Source organism: Boleophthalmus pectinirostris, unplaced genomic scaffold (assembly GCF_026225935.1).
Source record: "Boleophthalmus pectinirostris isolate CB_2022bp ecotype Guang Dong unplaced genomic scaffold, ASM2622593v1 HiC_scaffold_18, whole genome shotgun sequence".
In the NCBI taxonomy this organism is placed as follows: domain Eukaryota; kingdom Metazoa; phylum Chordata; class Actinopteri; order Gobiiformes; family Gobiidae; genus Boleophthalmus; species Boleophthalmus pectinirostris.
Window position 1 is genome coordinate 35,159,672 of NW_026571133.1, and position 22,012 is coordinate 35,181,683.

Here is a 22,012-nt window from a genome sequence, read left to right on the forward strand (position 1 = left end):
TGTAACTGATTTGATCTCTCTCTCACTTTCTAGCTGTGTGTCTTTTCTAGTGTATTTATAATCCAAATTTAAAGGGACATCTTGGAATTTTAGACATAGGGCCTCATTTTCTAGTGAGCCAGAGTGTCGGAGACGTGTAGAAACATGTTTCAAACTAGTCCATCCAGTCCTTGTATTTGCACAAGTCGCTGGTGCTAGGCTAGTGCATGTCAATGGCCATAGTTAGCCTGCCACTAAAAACAGTCTTACCCACTCCACAAAACACCCGAAGCAAATCTATTATCTACACCAGAATGTCTGTGTTGATAGAATAATGTTTGAAATAAAACTAATCTTGAATCCTGCATGAATCGTCGCATGTTGAGGGACTATTTTCTCATATATCAGTCCGCCACTGCCAAGCTTTCTATCAGGAAGACATAAATACTTCAAATGCAAGGTTGGTTTCACTTCTAAAATTATTTTTTTCCAACACAGACATTTACATCGACAGTCTGGTGTAATAATTGTTTTGCTTTGAGTGTTTTGTGGAGTGGGTAAGACTGTTTTTAGTGGCAGGCTAACTATGGCCATTGACATGCGCTAGCCTAGCACCAGCGACCTCTGCAAATACAAGGACTGGATGGAATATTTAAAAAAGTGTCTCCATGTGTCTCCAACACTCTGGCTCACTAGGAAATGAGGTCCTATGTCCAAAATTCTGAACTGTCCCTTTCATACTCCAGGGATACAAAACGTGTATGAATCACAGCAGGCAGGGTCATGCATATCACTTGTAAGTTAAGGAATTAAGGTAGCGGGGGCAACTGATTAATGCTGAACCAATATGGGAATCACGCAGAAGCAAAGTAGGAGTCACGAGTTAGAGCTTCTTTCACAAAAATGTAAACAAACAAACAAAAAAAGCATCTGTCATCATAATATTACTTTCATTTTTAAATTAATATAATTTTAATGCAGCATTTTATTTCGTTTATGCATAAATGGGTAAACAGTCTCCCCATTTCAATTAGAAGCATTTTAAACAAATCTTAGCTTTGGTCATTTCTCATATTGGATTCTGCATATAAATAAATAAATAAATCTAAAATGAGTCAGCCTTTTGAATGGCTCTTTGAAAGGAAAGAGCTGAAAGTATCGGAAACTATCACTAGGCTGACTCATGGTTTGAAATCAGGTACAGACCCTTCAATACTTTTAGTTGACACCGCATGTCTTTTGTCAACCAAGAATTTCTTTACTCTCACAGAACCTCAGATATGACGCAGTGGTGGAACGTAACAAAATAAAAGTATGGTACTTAAATATAAATTTGAGGAATCTGTTCTCAAGTTAAGCACAATTTAAAGAGGATACTTTCTACTCCACTACATTTTTGAACAGGACTAAAAAGTAAAAGTATTATTTTTATTGTCACCTGCTGGGTTTATTTTTTAACACAATCATAGTCTGCCAAACAAAAATATACAAATAAAACTGGAAAAAAAAACAAAAAACAAAACACAAGTATTTCTTAAAATCATTACATTTGAAGCTTTATTAGGTCTCAAAAATCAGCACAAAATATGCTGACTTTTTACTCTTTAAGTAATTTTTAAATGGGTTCCTTAGGGAAATAGATGGATTTTTTTTTCTCAGGTGATATTTATACTTTTACTTGAGTATTTTTTGCTCCAGTACGAAATTGAATACTTCTTCTACCACTGGCTGCTAACCAAACACCACTGTAGAATTTCTTCCTCTTACACAACTTCAGATATGACCCAGTGGTGGAACGTAACAAAGTAAAAGTACAAAAGGTTTTTTAAGTAAAAGTTTATTATTATTTTTTTAATTGTCTGACAGCTGCAAACACATTCATAGTCTGACAAAACAAAAATATACAAATCAAAACTGCAAGAAATAAAAAAACAAAAACTGATAAACTTTACATTTTACTACATTTGAACCTTTATTAGGTCTCAAAAATCAGCTCAAAAATATGCTTACTTTTTACTCTTTAAGTTAATTTTTACATGATATTTATACTTTTACTTGAGTATTTTTTGCTCCAGTATCTGCACTTTTAATTAACTAACAAAACTAAATACTTCTTCTACCACTGGCTACTACCCAAACCCCACTGTAGCCCACTGTCCTCTCCCTCACTCTGTTCCATTATCCTATATGATTACATTACAGTTGTACAGCAGCACCTCCTCTCCAGATGCTCAGGTGCCCGTCTCCTGCCCCGTCCCTATAGCTTCACGCTGGTGCCCACAATTATGCCATGATTACACAGAGCCGTGGTCCCAGCTAGCCACCGCTGTAGCTCACCGCCAGCTTCTTCATTAGCAGCACGCCGCGCACTTGTGCTTCATGGCCCATATCATAAGAAATCTGTTGGGTGGGAAGGGGCCCAGTGGGGAAGAGGTAATAACACAGGCACATTTAGGGTTTTAGCACCGCAAGTCCAGAAGTGATGAATACATTGAAATGGGAAAACTACAGTTACCCCCATGTGTGTTAGCTGTAGTGTTGCAAAGTAATGTTATGTGACTGCTATGTTTGTCTAAAACTTAAAACATTTGCATGTGACTCATTTTTAAAGGGCCCATATTACACTGTTTTCTGATCTGTGTTATATAATATTAAATGTTTCAGGAGTTGTGTTTTGTTTCATTCACACATGTTTAATATGCAAAACCTGTATATATATATATATATAGGCTGAGTTTGTCTCTCAAACTGAAAATGCACTGTTCCACCTTGTGATGTTTGCTTGACGGTTGACGGGTACTTTTTTTCATTTAACCAACTGCTGCTATTTGGCCGTGACATATGTAATGCGCCAATAACAGGGCTATCTGGTATATTAAGCTTTTCCCAAATCTCGTAGGAAGAAGGGCAATAACGTCTTTCTCCTTGATAAAATTCCCCAAACATTCTCTTTGTTGTGGTTTTAAATCCTTGATCTCTGGAATCTTTGCCAACACAGAATGTATGACTCTTCGCCGATTGGCTGGTGCTCAAATTATTCTCCTTCATGTTTACAGGGAAATAGTAATTCCAAATGAAGGTTTACATGGAAAACACATTAAATCGCCTTTATTTAATTCCGCTCAACGTTTGGGGGTCAGGAAGGGTTCTGATTGGACAGGGACATGAATATATTTATGTCTACCGCAAGAAAACACACACTTCAGCTGCTACCGGCTTTTTTGTCCTCTTGATTTGTTGTTACGCATTGGTATACGCCTATACAAACTGGGGAACAGCAGTCTAAACTCAGACTCCTGACCTAGCGGGAGCAGCTCTGGTTCAGGTCGGGCCCATATGAGCTGGAGTGAGGAGTGATGTTAGGGTGCCTCGGCCTGAGAAGTTTCATTCCGAATAAGCATTAGGAATTAAGTGTTTACATGGTCTTTTTTTTTTTAAGTGAAATTATTATTTTTTTATTCTGAAGTTAATTATTTTGAATCAGAATTAAAGCTTCACCCCGGTTCGCCATCGCCGGACACTGTCACCTTGTTTTCTCTGAGGAGTTTGCAGGTCTGCATGTGGTAATACAGAAAGTGCTCTACTGTGTTTTTACACTCCATACACCTTTACTAGAATCATTTTGATGATTTCTGTCCTGAAATTGCCCATCTCTTGAAGCTACACTTAAAATGTAGCTGTTAAAAACTACTGCTTCATGACATCACAAGGTGGAAAAGAACATTTTGAGCTTTGGAGACGTAGCCAGACTGTTAATGCAGGATTACTGAAACATGTGAATGAAACAAAAACTCTACGTACATTTTTGAGGAAATAACAGCATTATAACGTGGCTTAAAGCTCACAAGAGTCGACTATTTAAGTATTTGTCAAACTCATGTTAAATTAATTATAGGAGTAACTGTCAGGACGCAACACTGGATTATGCTTTGAAGATATTTTAATGAGAAGGATCAAACATTTAATCTGGTATTTTTTTAAAGGATAGACCACAAGAATGCAGAGAGAGAAAGCTTAAAATGGATTTCTGTAGTATTGTCAGGTGTAGTGACTATCACTGTCCATTACTTTTAAAGATGCATTGCAGGAAATTTTTAATGCTACCTTTTCAAGTGCACCTACAAAGTGTCATGGTTAGGGGTGTGCAAAAATATTTAATGTGCTGATACGGTATTGATATCGTGGGCTTTTTTTTTTTTGCTATATCACCAAAAGTAATGTTTGGTATATTTTACCAAATTATTTTGTTACAGCGCTACAGTTTGGGTGCACATTTGACATATTCACTGTTTTAAAGATTAAAATGGTAATTGTTTCATATGAACTTCGCAGAAATGAAGAAGAAGTGGTTTATCAAAGACTTTTAGTGTCACAGCCTTGATTTAGCCTTTATTTTTTTGTTGAACCATATAGATTTGATTTGAAATATATCGTATAGAATCAAAAGCTCACTATATCGAGGTATGTATCGTATCGGCAACTTCTAATGATCCCCAGCCCTAGTCATGGCCTCGATTTAGTGCCTTAAGTAGAGGCATATATGTACAATTCCCAAATTATTTATTTTAAAGGGAAAGTCTGGAATTTTGGACATTTGGACATAGTCATTTCCTAGTGAGCCAGAGTGTTGGGGATGCGGGTAGAGACTTTTTAAAATATTCCATCTAGTCCATGTATTTGCAGAGGTCGCTGGTGCTAGGCTAGTGCATGTCAATGGCCATAGTTAGCCTGTCACCTAAAACAGGCTTACCCACTCCACAAAGCACCCGAGGTAAATCTATTATTACACCAGACTGTAGATGTAAATGTCTGTGTTGATAGAATAATGTTTGAACTAAAACTAATCTTGCATCACATGAATTGTCACATGTTTAGGAACTATTTTCTTATATATCAGTCCGTCGCTGCCAAGCTTTCTATCAGAAAGCACAACTCAGACATAAATTCTTCAAATTCAAGGTTGGTTTTGCTTCTAAAATTATTCTATCAACACAGACATTCACATCGACATTCTGGCGTAATAACAGATTTGCTTTTTGGAGTGGGTAAGACTGTTTTTAGTTGCAGGCTAACTATGGCCATTGACATGCACTAGCCTAGCACCAGCGACCTCTACAAATACAAGGACTGGATGGAATATTTAAAAACATGTCTCCACATGTCTCCAACACTCGAGGAAATTAGGTCCTATGTCAAAAATACTGGACTGTCCCTTTAAATAGGTCAATGGCCAGCTATGATTGAAGTCAGGTTAACAAAAATGCAAGGTCAAATTATCATAAACTATATCTGTAATTGAGAATGCGCTTGACGAAACTTTTCACTTCCGAACACGGGTGCTTGGATAGTTTACACCACACCGTTCCATGTTGCTATATTTCCCCAGCTTGTGTACAAGTTCAAAGTAGCCAAACAGGTGAGGATGACCTTCTAGGGGTGCCTATATTATCCAAAGGGCAATGCGTCGAAAATGTCAGCTATAGAAGGTGCGGGAAAAAAGGAACCAAGAAATCCTACAGGGCTTTTAAGAGTAGTTTGAGCCCACTATAGGATTTTCTATAGTGAAAGTAGAAAATCAATGACCGTCATTCCCTTAATTACACTCTCTGGAAATGTCTTGAGCCTGTTCTGGGATATGGGATCATTCTCAGATGCATTTCCTGAGTCATTCATATAAAAAGGTCGTGATATGGAGTGAATAAAGTAGTAGGCGTCAGCGAAGAGAAGTTTTAATGAAAAATCCACTCAAGTATGTACACGAAAAAGGTACTTCAAAAACCTGTGTACTGCACTAACTATTGAAAGGTCTTATATTATGCCAAATTGACACTTGCTGTTACCTCCTAACTAACCTGGAGTTGTGTTTTCTTTCAGTCACACATGTTTGAGTGATGTTAGTCTGTACACATTTCCACAGCTCAGAATGCTTTGTTCCACCTTGTGATGTCATGGAGTAGTTTTGAAGTTAACAGCTATGTTTTAGTTCAGTAGATTGGAAAGTCCAGGGCTGAACTTATCCAAATGATTCTAGTGAAGGTGTATGGAGTTTAAAAACACAGTGGAGCACTTCTTGTGACATCACAGAGTGGAACAGGGTTTTTTGTTTGAGAGAAGAACTCTAAATATGGAGGTATGTTTTTAATAAGGAAATGACATTATAACAGAGATGAGAAAACAGTGTAATATGGACCATTTAAATCATCTGTGTAATAATTTAATTGCAATGTTTAAAATGTCAAATTAGAGATAAAATGTTGTAAATTAATGTGATGCGCCATGCTTAACTTGTTATTCTTTTATAATATGGACATCAGGAGCAAAATAGTCTGACTCTTAAAGGGGACACGTAATTACTGTCCTGCATTTAAGGCTTGAGTGCTCACAAAATTGCAGATTCTGAGTTAAACATGTAGGGTTTATAAATGTCACATAATTATTTATTCAGCAATAAAAAACACCTTCAACAAAATCTGCTGCTTCAGTGACATTTTATGTGCCCAAGACAAATTTCCCTAGTGGGACAATAAAGATAAACTTAACTTCGAAGAGGCATGCTCAGTAATCCTTTGTGGTTTACAATGAACAAAATGTGAAGTAATGAGGGTCCAAGTCTGAAGAAATATTACCTGATGCTGTTAGTTCTTAGTTTGTATTAATTTAACTAACCCAAACCTGAAAAAATTATTACTATGTTTCAAAATTTCTACCATCATTTCATCTTAAAGCCACAGGATGTAACTTTTTTGTGTGTGTCAAAAATTGACATGTTTTTTTCATGACGGATGCACTGAAACCATGTGTCCTGTTCTGTTAGCGGGCTTGCATCTCCACAAACCTGACTCATAGTTGGCTTGGAGGAAGGCCTCTTTTTGCTTGTTTTCATGAACATGTTGTTTCTTTGGCTATAATCCCCTAGTCTGAGTCATCATCCGGTTTCACGTCGTGGAAACCGTCTGACCTCACAGCGTTAGGATTCATTCGCTCGACGGTAAACGTGTACTTTTTTATTTAACCAATCACTGCTATTTGGTCGTGATGTATGTAATGCACCACTAACGGGGCTAACTGGTATATTAAGCTTTTCCCAAATCCCATAGGAAGGGCAACAGTGTCTTTTTCCTTGATGAAATTCACCAAACATTCTCTTTGTTCCAGCTTTAAATCCTCGATCTCGGGAATCATTGACAACACTGAATGTATGGCTCTTCTGATTGACTGGTGCCCAAACTTGCACTTCCAGGATTTTTGCAAACCATCTAGTGTATTTTGATTCATCTCTACTCGCTGGAGAAAAATGAAATTGAGTGGAGGCACTAGGTGGCGCCAGCCTGGCTAGAATGTTCCAAAGTATGGTTTTAAGTCTCTATGGTTTTAACTCTCTGTTTTCATGGACTCATGCTGGTGACCTTCCATATCCAAAAAAGTTACATGCTTTATTGAGACATAACATTCAGTAGTAAATGGTAAATGAAATGAAAAAGACAAGTCAATCATGTAGCATAACATAAATAAATAAATAATCCCCTAAAAATTCTTGCATACCAAGGAGTCCAGTACCCCTGCTTGAGAAACACTGCGATTAACCAAAGCCTTACAATACATTTGATCACATTTGGAAGACAGTCAACGCAAAGATATAGTTAGAAAAGTGCTCATTTGGGGCAGAGTATAAAGCAGGACTTAAGTATCCTAACTCTGCCCAAGAAGTGAAGCATAGCCAATTTATTTTCACTTTCCAGAGACGACCTTACACTTAAGATCTAAAATGCAAATGCGTCAGTGACAGAGACAAACGAGCAGCGCTGGCCCTACCTGAGCTACACTCCCTTTTGTCTTCAACTACAGACAGGTTTGGGCACAGAAATAATGGACAGACTTTTAACACAGTTTCTTTTTTCCCCTTTTTTAACAGTTGTTGTTTTATGGTGTTAGACTGATAACCATGTTAATAATTGTAATTATAATGCAATTGAGTACACAGAACTCAGGATACAGTATGTAATATTTGAGCAAACAATGTGGAATAATGTGACTTTATTACTTGGAAAATACTATGAACATATAAATAAAAAGTAATGATCTAAAATATGAAAAATATGAAAGGTCCTATATTATGCAAAAACAAACCTGGATGTTTGCGGTTGTGTTTTGTTTCCTTATTAGTTTGTCTACATCTCCAGAACTCATTATGCTCCGTTACACCTTGTGATGTCATGAAGCGGTAGTTTTCAAGTTTTAGCTTTTGTTCAGTGAAGATTGGAAATTCCAGGGCTGAAATTATCCAAATAGTTCTGGTGAAGGTTTATGGAGCTTAAAAACGCACTGGAGTATTACTACTTCCAGTATTGCCACTTACCATGTGACATCATAAAGTGGAAGAGCGTGTTTTCAGTTTGAGAGAAGAACTCAGCCTAAATACATGAAAATACAGGATTTGTGTCTGTTAGATATCAAGTAGGAGTATTTTGTCCAAAGACTCCTACAAGAAACACATTATTTACAAAGTCGTGAACAGCAAATATGTATCAGAAAAGACTGTCCCTATTGATTTCTTGAATCTTGATACAAACTCTATTCGTTTGACTTCTGTTTAACCTTGGTTTGCAGAGAACATGACTTCATTGTTTTGGAGGCTAAATTCAAGTTTGGCACAAGTGCGATTGGCAAACTCCCAGCTTTGAAGAACACTGTAAATAAGTAGCAGCCTCTTTAGTAAAAGGAACGGCTGATTGACCAGGAAATTGCATGAGACTACTGCAATTACTATAGTCAGATAATTATTAATAGAGAGGGAGAGATACTTTATTGATCCCGAGAGAAATTCAAGTTTCAGCAGATCCAAGTAAACATAAGAGGAAAGGCCTGACACTCTTACTCCGATCTGGTGTTTCGGTTGGTTAAAAGTATTTCATCTGCAAGGTCTTCTCGCACATTTGCTAGCTCCTTCGCCAGCCTCTTGCACGGTCTCCATGTATACAGGAAAAGCAAACAGTTCACACAATCCAACAGTCCCTTACTTATGTCCTTGGAACTGCACATGCTGCTGACATACAATAGCTTTCCTTCAGGGTTATTCAATTCAGTTTTCCTAAGAGTAACATTTTTTTAAGAAAGGCTACACTTCTGGGCCTGTTACATGAATATGTGCTCACTTATAAAACAATATATAACTGCAACTTCAAATAAATCATAGTGAATAAACACAAAATAGAAGAAAAGGGACAGTTTGGAATTTTGGACATAGGCCTCATTTCCTCATGAGTCAGAGTGTTGGAGATGTGTGGAGACACTTTTTAAAAAAAAATATTCAATCCAGTCCTTGTATTTGCAGAGGTCGCTGGTGCTAGGCTAGTGCATGTCAATGGCCATAGTTAGCCTGCCACTAAAATCAGTCCTACCCACTCCACAAAGCACCCGAAGCAAATCTATTATTATGCCAGAGTGTTGATGTAAATGTCTGCGTTGATAGAATAATGTTTAAAATAAAACTAACCTTGCATCGTATGAATTGTCACATGTTGAGGGACTATTTTTCTCATATATTAGTCCGCCGCTGCTAAGCTTTCTATTAGGAAGTACAACTCGCTGCTGCTGCTCATACATAAATCCTTTAAATGGAAGGTTGGTTTTACTTCTAAATTATTCGATCAACACAGACATTTGCATCGACAGTCTGGTATAATAATAGATTTGCTTCGAGTGTTTTGTGGAGTGGGCAAGACTGTTTTTAGTGGCAGGCTAACTATGGCCATTGACATGCGCTAGCCTAGCACCAGCGACCTCTACAAATACAAGGACTGGGTGGAATATTTACAAAAGTGTCTCCAAATCTCTCCAACACTCTAGCTAACTAGGACATGAGGTTGTATGTCCAAAATTATGAAGTGTCCCTTTAATGCAATACGGTGGAACATTCCAGACAAAGCATAAACATCTCTATGGACACGCAGGTGGTGGATTCTCTACCATAAAAGCTATAGAACCCTTTATTCATGTTTTATTTGCTTTAAAATTCATGTTTTATTTGTAGCTTATACTTTTATAAGTTGACAGCAGTGTCTTGCCCAATACTGAGAAGGAATCAAACCGTCAAGTCCAGGTCCAGGTTTGGGTGAACGTCTTTACTCATTTAGCTTCTACTTTCCATTTTAGTTTGCTGGAAAACTTGCCTCATTTAGTCTATTAATACAAGATGACTTAATGGCTGTTAAAATTGGTGTTAAAATAATACTAACTAAACACTTTAGACTATTACTTGGAGTGAGTCAGGCTAATAGAATATGATTACTGAGGCAACAATAGCTTCAGTAATACAGTCCCTGACAAAAGTCTTGTCGCTAGGTCACAGGTTTCCAGTCAGTCTAGCCCAGGGAAGCTCTGGTTTACTACTGTAGAGTATGGAATCACTAGAGCAGCGGCGGAGTTAGCAATTTGGGGGCCCTAGGCGAGCTTGAATTTGGGGTCCTCACTATAATGCATTGGTCATGAGACATACACGTCTTTATTTGAATTATGGTGGATTGGAAACTTGTCTTATTAGTCAGGTAGCCTATTAGATAACCAGAGTTGAAAGTAGTTTTATTTTTTTGCTATTACAGTTAAATTTTGGTTTACAGGCTGACTCGTCCAATCTAACATGAAAGGGGTGAATACTTTGACAGTTGAAATAGATTTGACAATTAGATACTATTTTGATGGTGTTTTCTTGTTTAAAAGTAAACTACTCTCATTTAAAGTCATACAGAGAGAAAATCTAATTGCTCTGAGGCCTTGGCCATTAGTGGCACTGAGGGCAATTGGTTAGGGGCGCCTCCAGGTTTGGGGGCCCTAGGCAGCTGACAACTGTTGCCTACTGGTAGCACTGCTGCAATTAGTATAGTCAGATAATTATTAATGGATTTTTTTTTTTTTTTCTTTTGGGCTATTCAGTTAGATTCCCTTAAGGGCGAGAGGTAGGTGGTGGATAATGAACTACCACAAAAAACAGCAATTATTTGAGAAACGTGCAGTCCAAACCAAAGTCCTCCTGAAGGATAGTCCACATAAATGAACAGTCCATTATTTTTGTTCTTTGAACTGCCTGTGCTGCTCTTCTTAGTTGGTTAAAATCCCAAGACAGAATGTTCAAAACTGAGCTTAAAAAACTCTAAAGCAATTCTATAATTGCTCAGCGTGTGAGCCAGGTAGCCACAAAAGCAGCCGGCCACTCCGTTGCTATGGGAACTTTGAGAGAGAGTAACGATCGGCCAAACGATCTACTGTATCTCTAATTTCAATACTATCATTTATCATCTCTATTTTTTTCAGCAACTGCACTTGAAAATGTACGATCCTAACAGGAGTAGTTTCAGTAAAAGAGTTGTCACTGGTTTGAGCTCTGGGGTCTACTGATGTGATTCTGTGAATGAGAGCGCCGCCTGGTTAAAGACCATTTTCCTCAAACCTGATCATGTTTCCTTTCACATATCGCAGCCCCGTATCTCCCCTGCAGCCTGACTACATACAATGAAACATCACTTCCACTTTGTGCATAAATACTCTCTTTTCCTGGCATGTTCCCTCTGAAGATGACAACCCTATCTGCTGTACCCCTCTGCTCTCAATCTAATCAGCCCCACAGATACAAGGCAGTGGCACTAGCGCACAAAGCCGCTCTCCGTGTTGAAAAGAGGCTAACTTGGCAGCGCTTGCTATCATCTCACAGATAATTGGAAACTAATACGATGGCTTAGGCTGGTCCAGATCTGTCTGTCTGTCCTCCTGCTCTTATACACAGTGATAGGAAGAATACTTTGGAAATGTATTTACTTACAGAATACTAAAAACCCATAATAAGAGGAATTTTGTTGTATTCTGCTACATGGTCAGAGTGCTGTATTCTGAATACTCTGAATACTTTTACATCAAGTTGCATGACATCATAGTGTAAATAGTGTTCCTTATGCATTTATGTATGTCAAAAATAAATAAATAAGTAAAAAACACACTCATCAATGCACCACAAAGGCTGTATTTTCGTTCTTATTTATTTATTCATTCATTATTATTTTTTTTTCAAAGCCAATATAGCATGAAGAAGTACAGTCATATGTCTTTTCTGGAGGAGGGCCACACCTGCTTGAGAGATTTCATTACTTTGTCTTAAATATTCCACTGTATGGCATACAAAAAAATATATATATACAGGTCATATGTCTGTTTTTAAATGTATGTTTGAATACGACAAACACCCATGATCAAGGGAATGAACGTTATATATATATCAGCGGAGTTTGACTTTTGCGCTGGGGGGCAAACATTTTAACGTCAGGGCACTACATTCAAGATTTAAAGTGCATATTGCCATGTGCACAGTAAGGAAATGTCATGCCCTGTACAGTGAAATTATGGCTTTACTGTCCACACCCCTGTGCATTATAACTATTCTGTGACATTACACAGGATAGTTAAAATGCTATTACACATACAACAGTACTGTTCATAAGCCAGACTACACAGCACATCACACATGATCCGTAGTGTAGTGACTGTGGTATGCAGGGGTACACCCACTTCTCCCGACGTGAGATATAAAAGAATAACAAACATAAAATAGATACAACTTAAATGTCAAACCGGAGCTACTGGCAATGGTGAAAACAACCTGCATAGGCTCATGATATCTCCAGTACTGTCCTATAGTGATCTTAGACATGAGAGACCAGGACTAAAACAGGACTAAACCACAACTGAACCAGGACTGAGTCTGGGGACAGGTCTGGAGGTGAGCCCGTGTAGACTGTCTGGTGACTGCAGGCGAAAGGTGCAGAGCTCCACGCCTCATGGAGCTAAGTGTAGCCACCACCCGATCGCAATTTGTGGACACCCTGTTCTATGGGCTCGGGGTTCTCTCTCTCTCTCTCAAGTCTTGGTTTAGTTCTGGTATAGTCCTGGTTTAGTCCTGGTTTAGACCTAGTTTAGACCTGGTTCAGTCCTGTTTTAGTCCTGGTTCAGTCCTGGTTCAGTCTTGGTTCAGTCTTGGTTCAGTCTCGGTTTAGTCCTGGTTTAGTCCTGGTTTAGTCCTAGTTTAGACCTAGTTTAGACCTGGTTCTGTCCTGTTTTAGTCCTGGTTCAGACTAGAATTCATATTTATTTCATACAATCCTTTTGTTTTATTGATGTATTTAAAATATTAATACATTTTAAAGGCAAATATTTGTATTGGTCATATTATAGATGCAATGTCATGATACATTTTCAGCCACTGGGGGGGCTTGGACCCCCTGACCCTTGCAAACTCTGCCTATGGTTAGATACCCATGGAAACACTATGCCCCCCCCCCGTAACTTCCTGAAAGAAAAATACAGTTATTTTTGAATTCAGAATACATATTTTTGGTACATGTATATTCTTACTTCCCAACACTGCATATACACACTATCAACTGATCAAGTCAAGATTACCACATTAGCATTTTTTCACTCCTTGCTTTTCATTGACAAGTTGTAAATAGCAATGAGCCACTAGTGAGATTGCAGAGTGCACCGGTTAGTGAGTCCATTTGCCAAGTTATTAAGCTACATTTGGTTTTATTTTGGGTGAGCAGTAAAGTGCACTTACCCGCACGATGGCAGGAATAGCAGCGGTGTTGTCTGTCTATAGCTGTAGCGCACACAAAGTTTTTACTCTGATTTGGGTTTAAACGTGACCATCCGTAAGAGATTTGAAATGACAACTGCAGAAAGTAGGGAATAGAAAGGGGAAGGCAGTGTGCAGCCTTCGTGAGCAAAGGAAGTGGTAAATGTTGTTATGTTTTGGTTTTATTTAGCTCCAGAGACTTTAAGTTTCTGCGTGTCACTTGTCCCCATAATAGAATCAGTTGAACAGAAATATATGTATTTTTTTAAGGATTGGGATGCCTGAGTATATTTTTTAGTTATTGGTGTAAAGAAACAGCAAAAATTCTAATTCAGGGAAAAGATTAAAGAAACTCTCCTGTGCGTTAATAATGTTGTTACCTCTTGTGTTTTGTTTCATTCGCACATGTTTGAGTAAGTATTTATTATTAGTCTGTCTACATTTCCAAAGCTTAAAATACTCTGTTCCACCTTGTGATGTCATGTAATGGTAGTTTTGAACTTAACACAGCATTTTTGAATGAAATAGCGCAGAATGGACCCTTTAAAGGTGCATTATGTAACTTTTCTGCTATGGATTATTTCACCTTTTTGTTTCCATGGGTATGTTATTGCTTTGCCTGGAATGGAATTAAACTTATCTGTCTGTCTTATCTGTGCAGTCATTTAACTACGGGTGTTTTACTGTAAATCTGCTGCATCTGTCACTTAATAAACACAGTACAGACACTTTTAATGCCGATAGAGAACATTCCAGACACAACAATCAATGGAGACAAACAGGTGGTAGATGCTCCACTTAAAAAAAAAAAAGGCTACATCGGGCACCTTTTAGTCTTGTACTATTTGCTGAGAAGTCTCTTGCCTAATACTGGCACCAGGAATCAAATCATCACCCTTTAGGTTTGAGTGAAGCTTTATGAAGTGAGCTATTACTTTTCCTGTTTTTATACCACAGTTGAATCTGAATCTTGAATTTGCTGGACACGTCAGCTCATTTAAATGGGCAAACGAGGTCTGACCTATGGCTGTGAAAATTAATGTGTTAAAATATTCAGTTTTAGGTTATTACTTAGAGTGGAAGATTTGAGAATAGCCAGGTTAATAGAATATGATTACTGGACAGACACTTGTCCGCCAACCTGAAGTTTGGTGGTTCCTTTGGATGAGCAAATTCTGTTTGGACCAAGTTTTAACTCTGTATCCTTATGCAAGACACTTCTTCCACATTGCCAACTATGAAAGTGTGTGAGTGAGTGACTGTTGGGGGCAATAGTGCAGATTGGCAGCGTCACTTCCATCAGTCCAGCCCAGGGGAGCTGTAGCTAGCATAACATAACATAGCTCTCTCCAAATTGTTATGTGTGTCACTCTGAATTGAGTTCTATACATTATCAATGTGGAATGTCTCTTGCTGAAAGTGGAAAACACAGAACGCCATGGCAGTTATTTGGATATGATTGGTTGAAGCATCACAAGAGCAGGACAAGCTGAAAAATCAACAATTTTTTACATCCACTTAAGATAAAAGCACATGTCTACAAATGCACAAAACGATTTACCTTCTGCATGTTTTTCACGAACAGAGTAGTTCATATTGAAGCTAAAACAGACTGAAATACCTCTGTCAACATCGTCTTGTTTGTTTTGTTTCTGTGCTTCCCCTTTGGCTTCCACACAAACCTCAGTGCTGCTCTGTGATTGGTCGCTAACCACCTGTCGGGCCCTGTCATACCATCAGGGGCATGCCAAGATGGATTTTTTTGAGTTGTGAACTCATAAATGGGGCTGGGTACCAAAACTCAGTTCCAAGGAGGGTTAGTCCAAAAAGGTTAAGTTAGTACTGGTACCAAAAAAACTACCATTTCGGTGCTAACTTTCAGTTCCTTAACTTTAAATGCTTGCATCAATGAGCCAATAAATACACCGCACAGATTTTGTACGTGACGACTGCAACCTGAACAAACGAATGGTAAAAACAGCACTTACTTTTAACATAGTGAACCAAAACCATGAACCAAACTCCAGGTTCCGGTAAAAGCATAATCCCTAAATAAGTGTGGCAGTATACAGTGTGGAGCGAGTGTCACGTAAAGATGCAGCTAAATGTGTAGAGCTGAAGCCAAACAGATTATATGAACCCAAACTCCACCAAAATCCTCTTCGTTGGTCATAGTAAGACTGTAATTCCCAAATAAATGTGGTGTAGTGAATCCATTGTGGAGCGTGTCGGTGTAAAGATGTATCCAAATGAGTCTGTGTGTAAAATTGTCCATAAACCTCCTCCTCCATCCAGGTAACCGCATAGTAAAAGAGTAAAGTTGTTTATCAAAGCAAAGAACACATGCTCCTTGCACTTCCTTTGATATTAAAGTGCTGGTATATGAAGAAAACAAAAGTGAATCTTAAGTGTGCGGGTCCACATGAGGATCAGCTGTGCGCTCTGGTTCATTTGCCTATGCATTTAGAATTACAAGTGAACATGGTATAGTAGCCTCATTAAAAAAAAAAAAAAAAAAAAAAAAAAAAAAAAAAAAGAACCATTCAGGAAATATCGCAACAATCCATCTTGTTGTGGTGCAAGGTTATGTAAAGCACAAGTATAAGACATCATTATTAGTCTAGTTGCGTTTTGGCCAATCATGCATACAACTATCTATAATCCACTTGTATACATTTTACATCCAAAGACATGCCTGGCAGAGAATGTAAAATTAGCTAAGCAAGGAAACGACATGGATCGCATCCATAAAACAGGCCCTACATTATAAAAGCATATGTCGACTAAGGCTTTCAAGGGCATGTCCAACTGCCACATTTAACACCAAAGGGGACAGAGAAAGGTGAAGGATTCTTCTCAAGTCCGGCAGAACATGATCATACATGTGAATTGTAATAGAAAAAAGAAAAGAAAGAAAGATTTAAAGGATATGAATATGGCTTACCGAGGTATTAGCGCTCCAAGCTATTAAAGCTACCTCAAGTACCTGCAACGTCAAGCAAGCTACCATCTCTTCTAATAAAGCTTACCTATTATGCACGTGGGGATAAAAGCAATAAGGGGTTTGTTTCATCAGTCTCCTGGGAAACCAAGTCAAACACAGAATATATTTTAAAAAGGGAAAAAAATAGACAGTTTTGACTGGAGACATCCTACGCGCTCAGATCACAAAGGAGCGTTGTGTTTAGATGATGGCGTATATGTCATTATATATGAAAAAGACAACAGGATTTCTTAACATGGCTTGCAGCATTCACAAACAGTGTATTTCAAACAAGGCTGCTGTGGAGGTTTGGCAGATGTTAAAGGGCCCACATTACACCATTTCCTGATCTACGTTATGTTGTTTCCTCATCACAAACATACCTGGAGTTTTAGTCCAATGAGGTTCATTTGGTCTTTCGATATTTTATGCTATTATGTTCTTTTTTCAGACCAAGAATTCTGTTTTCATACCTGACAATTTGGACTGCTCACTAGTGGTCTTCCTCAAAGTGGTCACGTGATGTTGTCTTTCTACCGGGAACACGGGAACCTACACGGGACTATAAACCTGGAGGAAGGGGCTTTTTTACTCTCACACACCTGGGATTCTGTCCCGAGGAAGTCGGACTGCAGATGGCGCTGTCATCGTGCCTCCACTGGTAGGAAGACAGCGCCAAAACCTGTATAAATCAGCTGACCGGACACTTCACAGCAACATCACGTGACCTCTCTGAGGAAGACCACTAGTGAGCAGTTGAAACTGTCAGGTATGAAAACAAACTCTTGGTCTGAAAAAAGAACCTAATAACATAAAATACCTGTAGTTTTGTTTCATTCACACATGTTTAATACACAAACATAGGCTGTGTTGCTGTGTGCTCTACTCAACAAAAGGTAAACGATAACTGTAACTTGATTTCTTTTTAATTTATTTTTTGTTGTTGTTTTTGCTTTTTAACTAACTGTGTAGTCCATTCAAATTTTGAATGTATACCACATAAATCAGGCATATCCAAACTATGGCCCGTGGACCAAATGCGGCCCTCAGACAAAATTTTCTTGGCCCACAGGCTTCCAGGTGAATTGGCCCAAATTACTTTCAATCAATTAAAAAATGAACTTTTTTAATCTACACTGATAAAGCTAATATTTAATATTTAGTGTGTGGTTTTAAGGATCTTTGCATGAATAAAATGTCATTCTAGCATGTTAAACATGCACATATTTCAATTATTCACTGTACTGAGCACCAGTCTACAGCCCACAATCAGCCCTCTACATCATCGGTGTTTAAATATGTGACCCTTGATGAAAAAAGTTTGGACACCCCTGACATAAATGAATCCCACATAAGTCACATTTTAAAGGTACATAACTTTTCTGGTGGAGATATTATTAGTTTGTCTGGAATGTTTCACAGAACGGCATTAAACCTTTCTATCTTCATGGAGACCAAGATCTGTAAAGAGGCAAGCCCGCTCAGAGTGAGAATGCCTTGTTTTTGTAGGTATTTTTGAGCTATTAAACCACCTGTAATTTAACAAATGTAAGGTAGAGTTGTTTATACTGTGGAACATTCCAGGCACAGTAATGAAATATGCAGGTGACGGACCCCCAAACAATTTCATAGTGCACTTTAAAACTGAATTTAACTTAAAAATATATAAAATAAACATAAAAATAATACACTTTGCAGAATGTGATGACAGATCTGGCTTTTAAAGTAATTTGAGTAAAATAAGTGCAAAACATAAAGAAGAAGTTAAATCATCAAACTCTGTCCAATCAGAGCTCTCCTTCAGGAATAGACACCGGTCAAATTCGGGGCTATAAAAATGTAAACAGTCATTAAGGCCGCATCCCATTTTTCTTTCCTTGATTACTTCTCCTTGATTCCTCTCCTCGATTCTGCAAGAAATGGGTGAGGAAGTCCGATCCACAGAGGAAGCACAGGGAGGAGGGAGAGAGAATCTAAACTCCTCACTGACACCAATAAAGTTTGGTTATTTTATCTGACGTCTGCCTCCTGAAGCCTCCCTCATGTTTACTCCTTTCTTCCTTTTTTTTTTGGGACACATTTGATTGACAGCTGAAAAATGGAGGATCGGGGAGAGGATTGAAGTAAAAGGAAGCGAGGAAAGAGAAATAAGACGCAGCCATATTGTGAAGTGAGATGAGTTGAGAATTCAAATAAATCCTAATGCAAAATATAATTCTAATAATAACTGATTAATTGACTAGTGTATAGTTTTACCTGCATGTTTTAAACTTGAGATTTGTAAGGGTTCATTGGGGGTGGTCATCCAGAGTAGAAAATAAGAGTGAAAAAGATGCATTGATCAAAATGGGTCAGATTTTGTTTTGATACCCAAAATGTGACAAAGTGTTAAAAAAAAAAAAGATCAATTCTGAAATACTCTCACTGTTCCCAAATGAAACAGAGCAATGCTGAGAAGTTCAGAAAGTTTAATTTCATAAAGCTGATCACATACTAGAGAAATGGTCACTGGACAATGTGACTGAAAGTAAATTAAATACATGAAAAACAGAAGTAGTTATTCTTGACTTACATTCTGCTTTCAGGGCATCTTAATTATTCACCACGATGACTTTATAAGCACTTTACGCTAATCTCAGAGACAAGAGTGGAATGCTGCTGTGGCCTTAAGTCCTTGAGTCCCTTGCAAACTTTAAGGTGCTGTTCAAAAAGAGCTTGAAAAACTTCATAGCTATGTTTATAATGATGACGGTCTGAACAGAAGACACAAAAGTGGTGTTGCATGTTCACTTTTTATCCTGCGTTTAGACAAGCGTTTTCGGGAAGAAATCTGAGTGCATACGGTGACGCAAAAGTGTATGGAATTCGATTGCGTATGCATGTCAAGCGGCTAGGTGGTGATGTATGTGATGTAAACACGTACGCAACGTGAGCAGATCTGTCCAGAGTTTTGCGTCTTGGGCAGCGTAGATGGAAACACTACGGCGTATTAAACTTTTCCACTTTGGAGGGTGGTTTCCGATTTTTGCATTTTTATGCCCCCAAAATGCCATCACTATCTATACGAAAGGCAATTCCAATAAAATATTTTGTCCTTTTTACCCGCAAGCGTTCTCATGTAAACAGGCCCATTGTCTTGTGGTGGACAGTAAAGCAACTAATGAGGGCATCTGTCAAATCCACTCCACCAGTACACTTATAGTCCACCACTGAATCAGGCGCAAGGACATTTTTGTTCCTTCACACATCCTGAGTTTTTATCTTGCGGTGCACTGTTTGATCACTGTAGGCCTTGTGCACTGAAGAGCACATAGTGACCTCAGGCTTGTCAATCATCTTGATAAACAAAAGACATTCTTTATGAAGCACCACTAATGCAACCCAAAGGATATACAGTCACTAATTTGAAGCTACATTCCCGTTGTACAGCAATGAACCTTGTCCGTGTGGAACGTCTCCTCTTTTGTTGAGTCGATAGCTCGTTTTGAGTACAGTGGCTGGACCAGGCTGAGGGGAATGGCTTCTCTGCTCACTTCAAAGCAGTCAGTCTCTAATCTGAATCTCCATTCCAGTTGTACAGTAATGGCCACCAATTTAGGCATGCAGACAACACACCGCAGACATAAAGCTAAAAGCTACTTGAATGCTGCACGACTGTTTTCAAATGGATTTCACCCTGATGCTCTTCAGACTCAGGACTCAGTGATTGTAAAGTAAATAAGGGCTGCGGTGCTCAAGGGATTTACAGAGTTGAAGAAGAGTTTCGGCCTTACTGGGCTTTCATCAGGGCATGTTAAAAGAACAAAATGGCTGCCAGGGCTCTTTTCTAATAGGAAGTCGTACGATCCATCATGACTGAATCAAAGAGTCAACAGTGAACATGATAGTAACATTAAAGTAATCAGTAAATACATTAAATTAACAAGTTCATGATGTAAATTCATATTACACAACTAGAAAAGGTGGTAGGATTAGGATAAAAACAGTTTACACAAAAAAAAACCTGTAAAATCTAAATCATTCAGACCAGGGAATTCTGTTGCTTTCAGGTTACCTTTTAGGTACTGTTGCTTAGTCATGGGTGTCAGTAATTAAAAATGTGCCTAAAAGTTTCTTGGCACAATAATTTGACATCAGTCTAGTTTTGTGAAATCCCTAGTAGGGTTGTCAAAAGTATTAAAACTTAGATACCAATCAAAAACTAGAAACTAGATAACCATTTGAGTATTGGGTAAGTATCAATACTAAAAAAGCCACAGGACATAAGTTAACTTTCCTGAATAGCTTCAGAATGATCTTGAGTTGTACAAAAACAAGTATAAGATGGTAATACTAAGAAAGTACAATGATTTAATGTTGAAAATTTCATTGCATTGTCTAAAGAAGGAGTGATTCATTGGTATCGAGTCTATTACTTACAATCAAAACCAAGTTTGAAATGTTTGTATCAAGGACGAATGAGTGGAAAGAAAGTGAATATAATAAATGGCTCTCTAGGTGATTGGTCGAGAGGCAAATGTAGCTGGTTGTGATTGGCTGATAGTGGCACAACAAGAAACATGCTTTCTGGTTCAACTACATATCAAACACACGGTCTACCTGACAGTTTTTTCCCATTATTTCCTCGCAAAAGTTGGTGATGTTCCTGGATCAGACGCCAAAACTGCGACAATCTCTACTGGTCTTCCCAAGCATACTCCATCTTGAGATTGCTATTGTGTTGTCCATAATATTTACTTGAATGCACCAGCAATTGTTGGCTCCAAGATGAAGAAAGATGATTGATGTACGTGCCGGTATAATCAATAGCCGGAGCGAATTATCCGTACGCTCCCTCGGCTCGATCCATCTGTAAGGAATGATGAAAGAGTCCTCGGAAAACAAACAGAAAATGTGTCTAGCCCTTTTCTATTATGTCTCCAAACACACAAACATCGATACACGAGCATGCTATATACCCATATGGGATCAACAGATGCTTGGCACGGAGCGAAATGGCTATGTTGGATAGCATATGTTCCATGTTGCCTCTCAGCCACTTTGCGTTGGGGAATGATTTCAAAACAAAACGCAAATTACACCAAAAAAGGACATTTAAGTCTAATGTTACACTTCAGACCAATTCTGCTTTTTTGTCTTTTGTTCTAGTTTATTATAAGATCATTTTGGTTGTGCTGTTAGTGAGTGCGACTGTTTCCAAACACTCACTCACCACATATTGCACATATACGTTGTCCTTATATGATAAATCTGTTGGTTTGAATCTAAAATGTTTCTCACTGATTCGGTGATCTAAACCAATCATAATCAGTGCTAGTGCAGCCTCTGCAGCTCAGTGAGGGAATTATGTATGGAGTAAGAAAACTTTCAGAAATATTCATGTGCATAGGATAGAAATACATGCATATTTGGCTGAATACGAATACACAGAC

General features: G+C 38.2%; 1 protein-coding gene across 1 annotated transcript in view; it reads left to right on the forward strand.

Annotated features, from left to right (window-relative positions):
* Nucleotides 1–22,012, forward strand: part of LOC110166377 (leucine-rich repeat transmembrane neuronal protein 4) — a 379,030-nt gene that overhangs the window by 41,960 nt on the left and 315,058 nt on the right. The window lies entirely within an intron of this gene.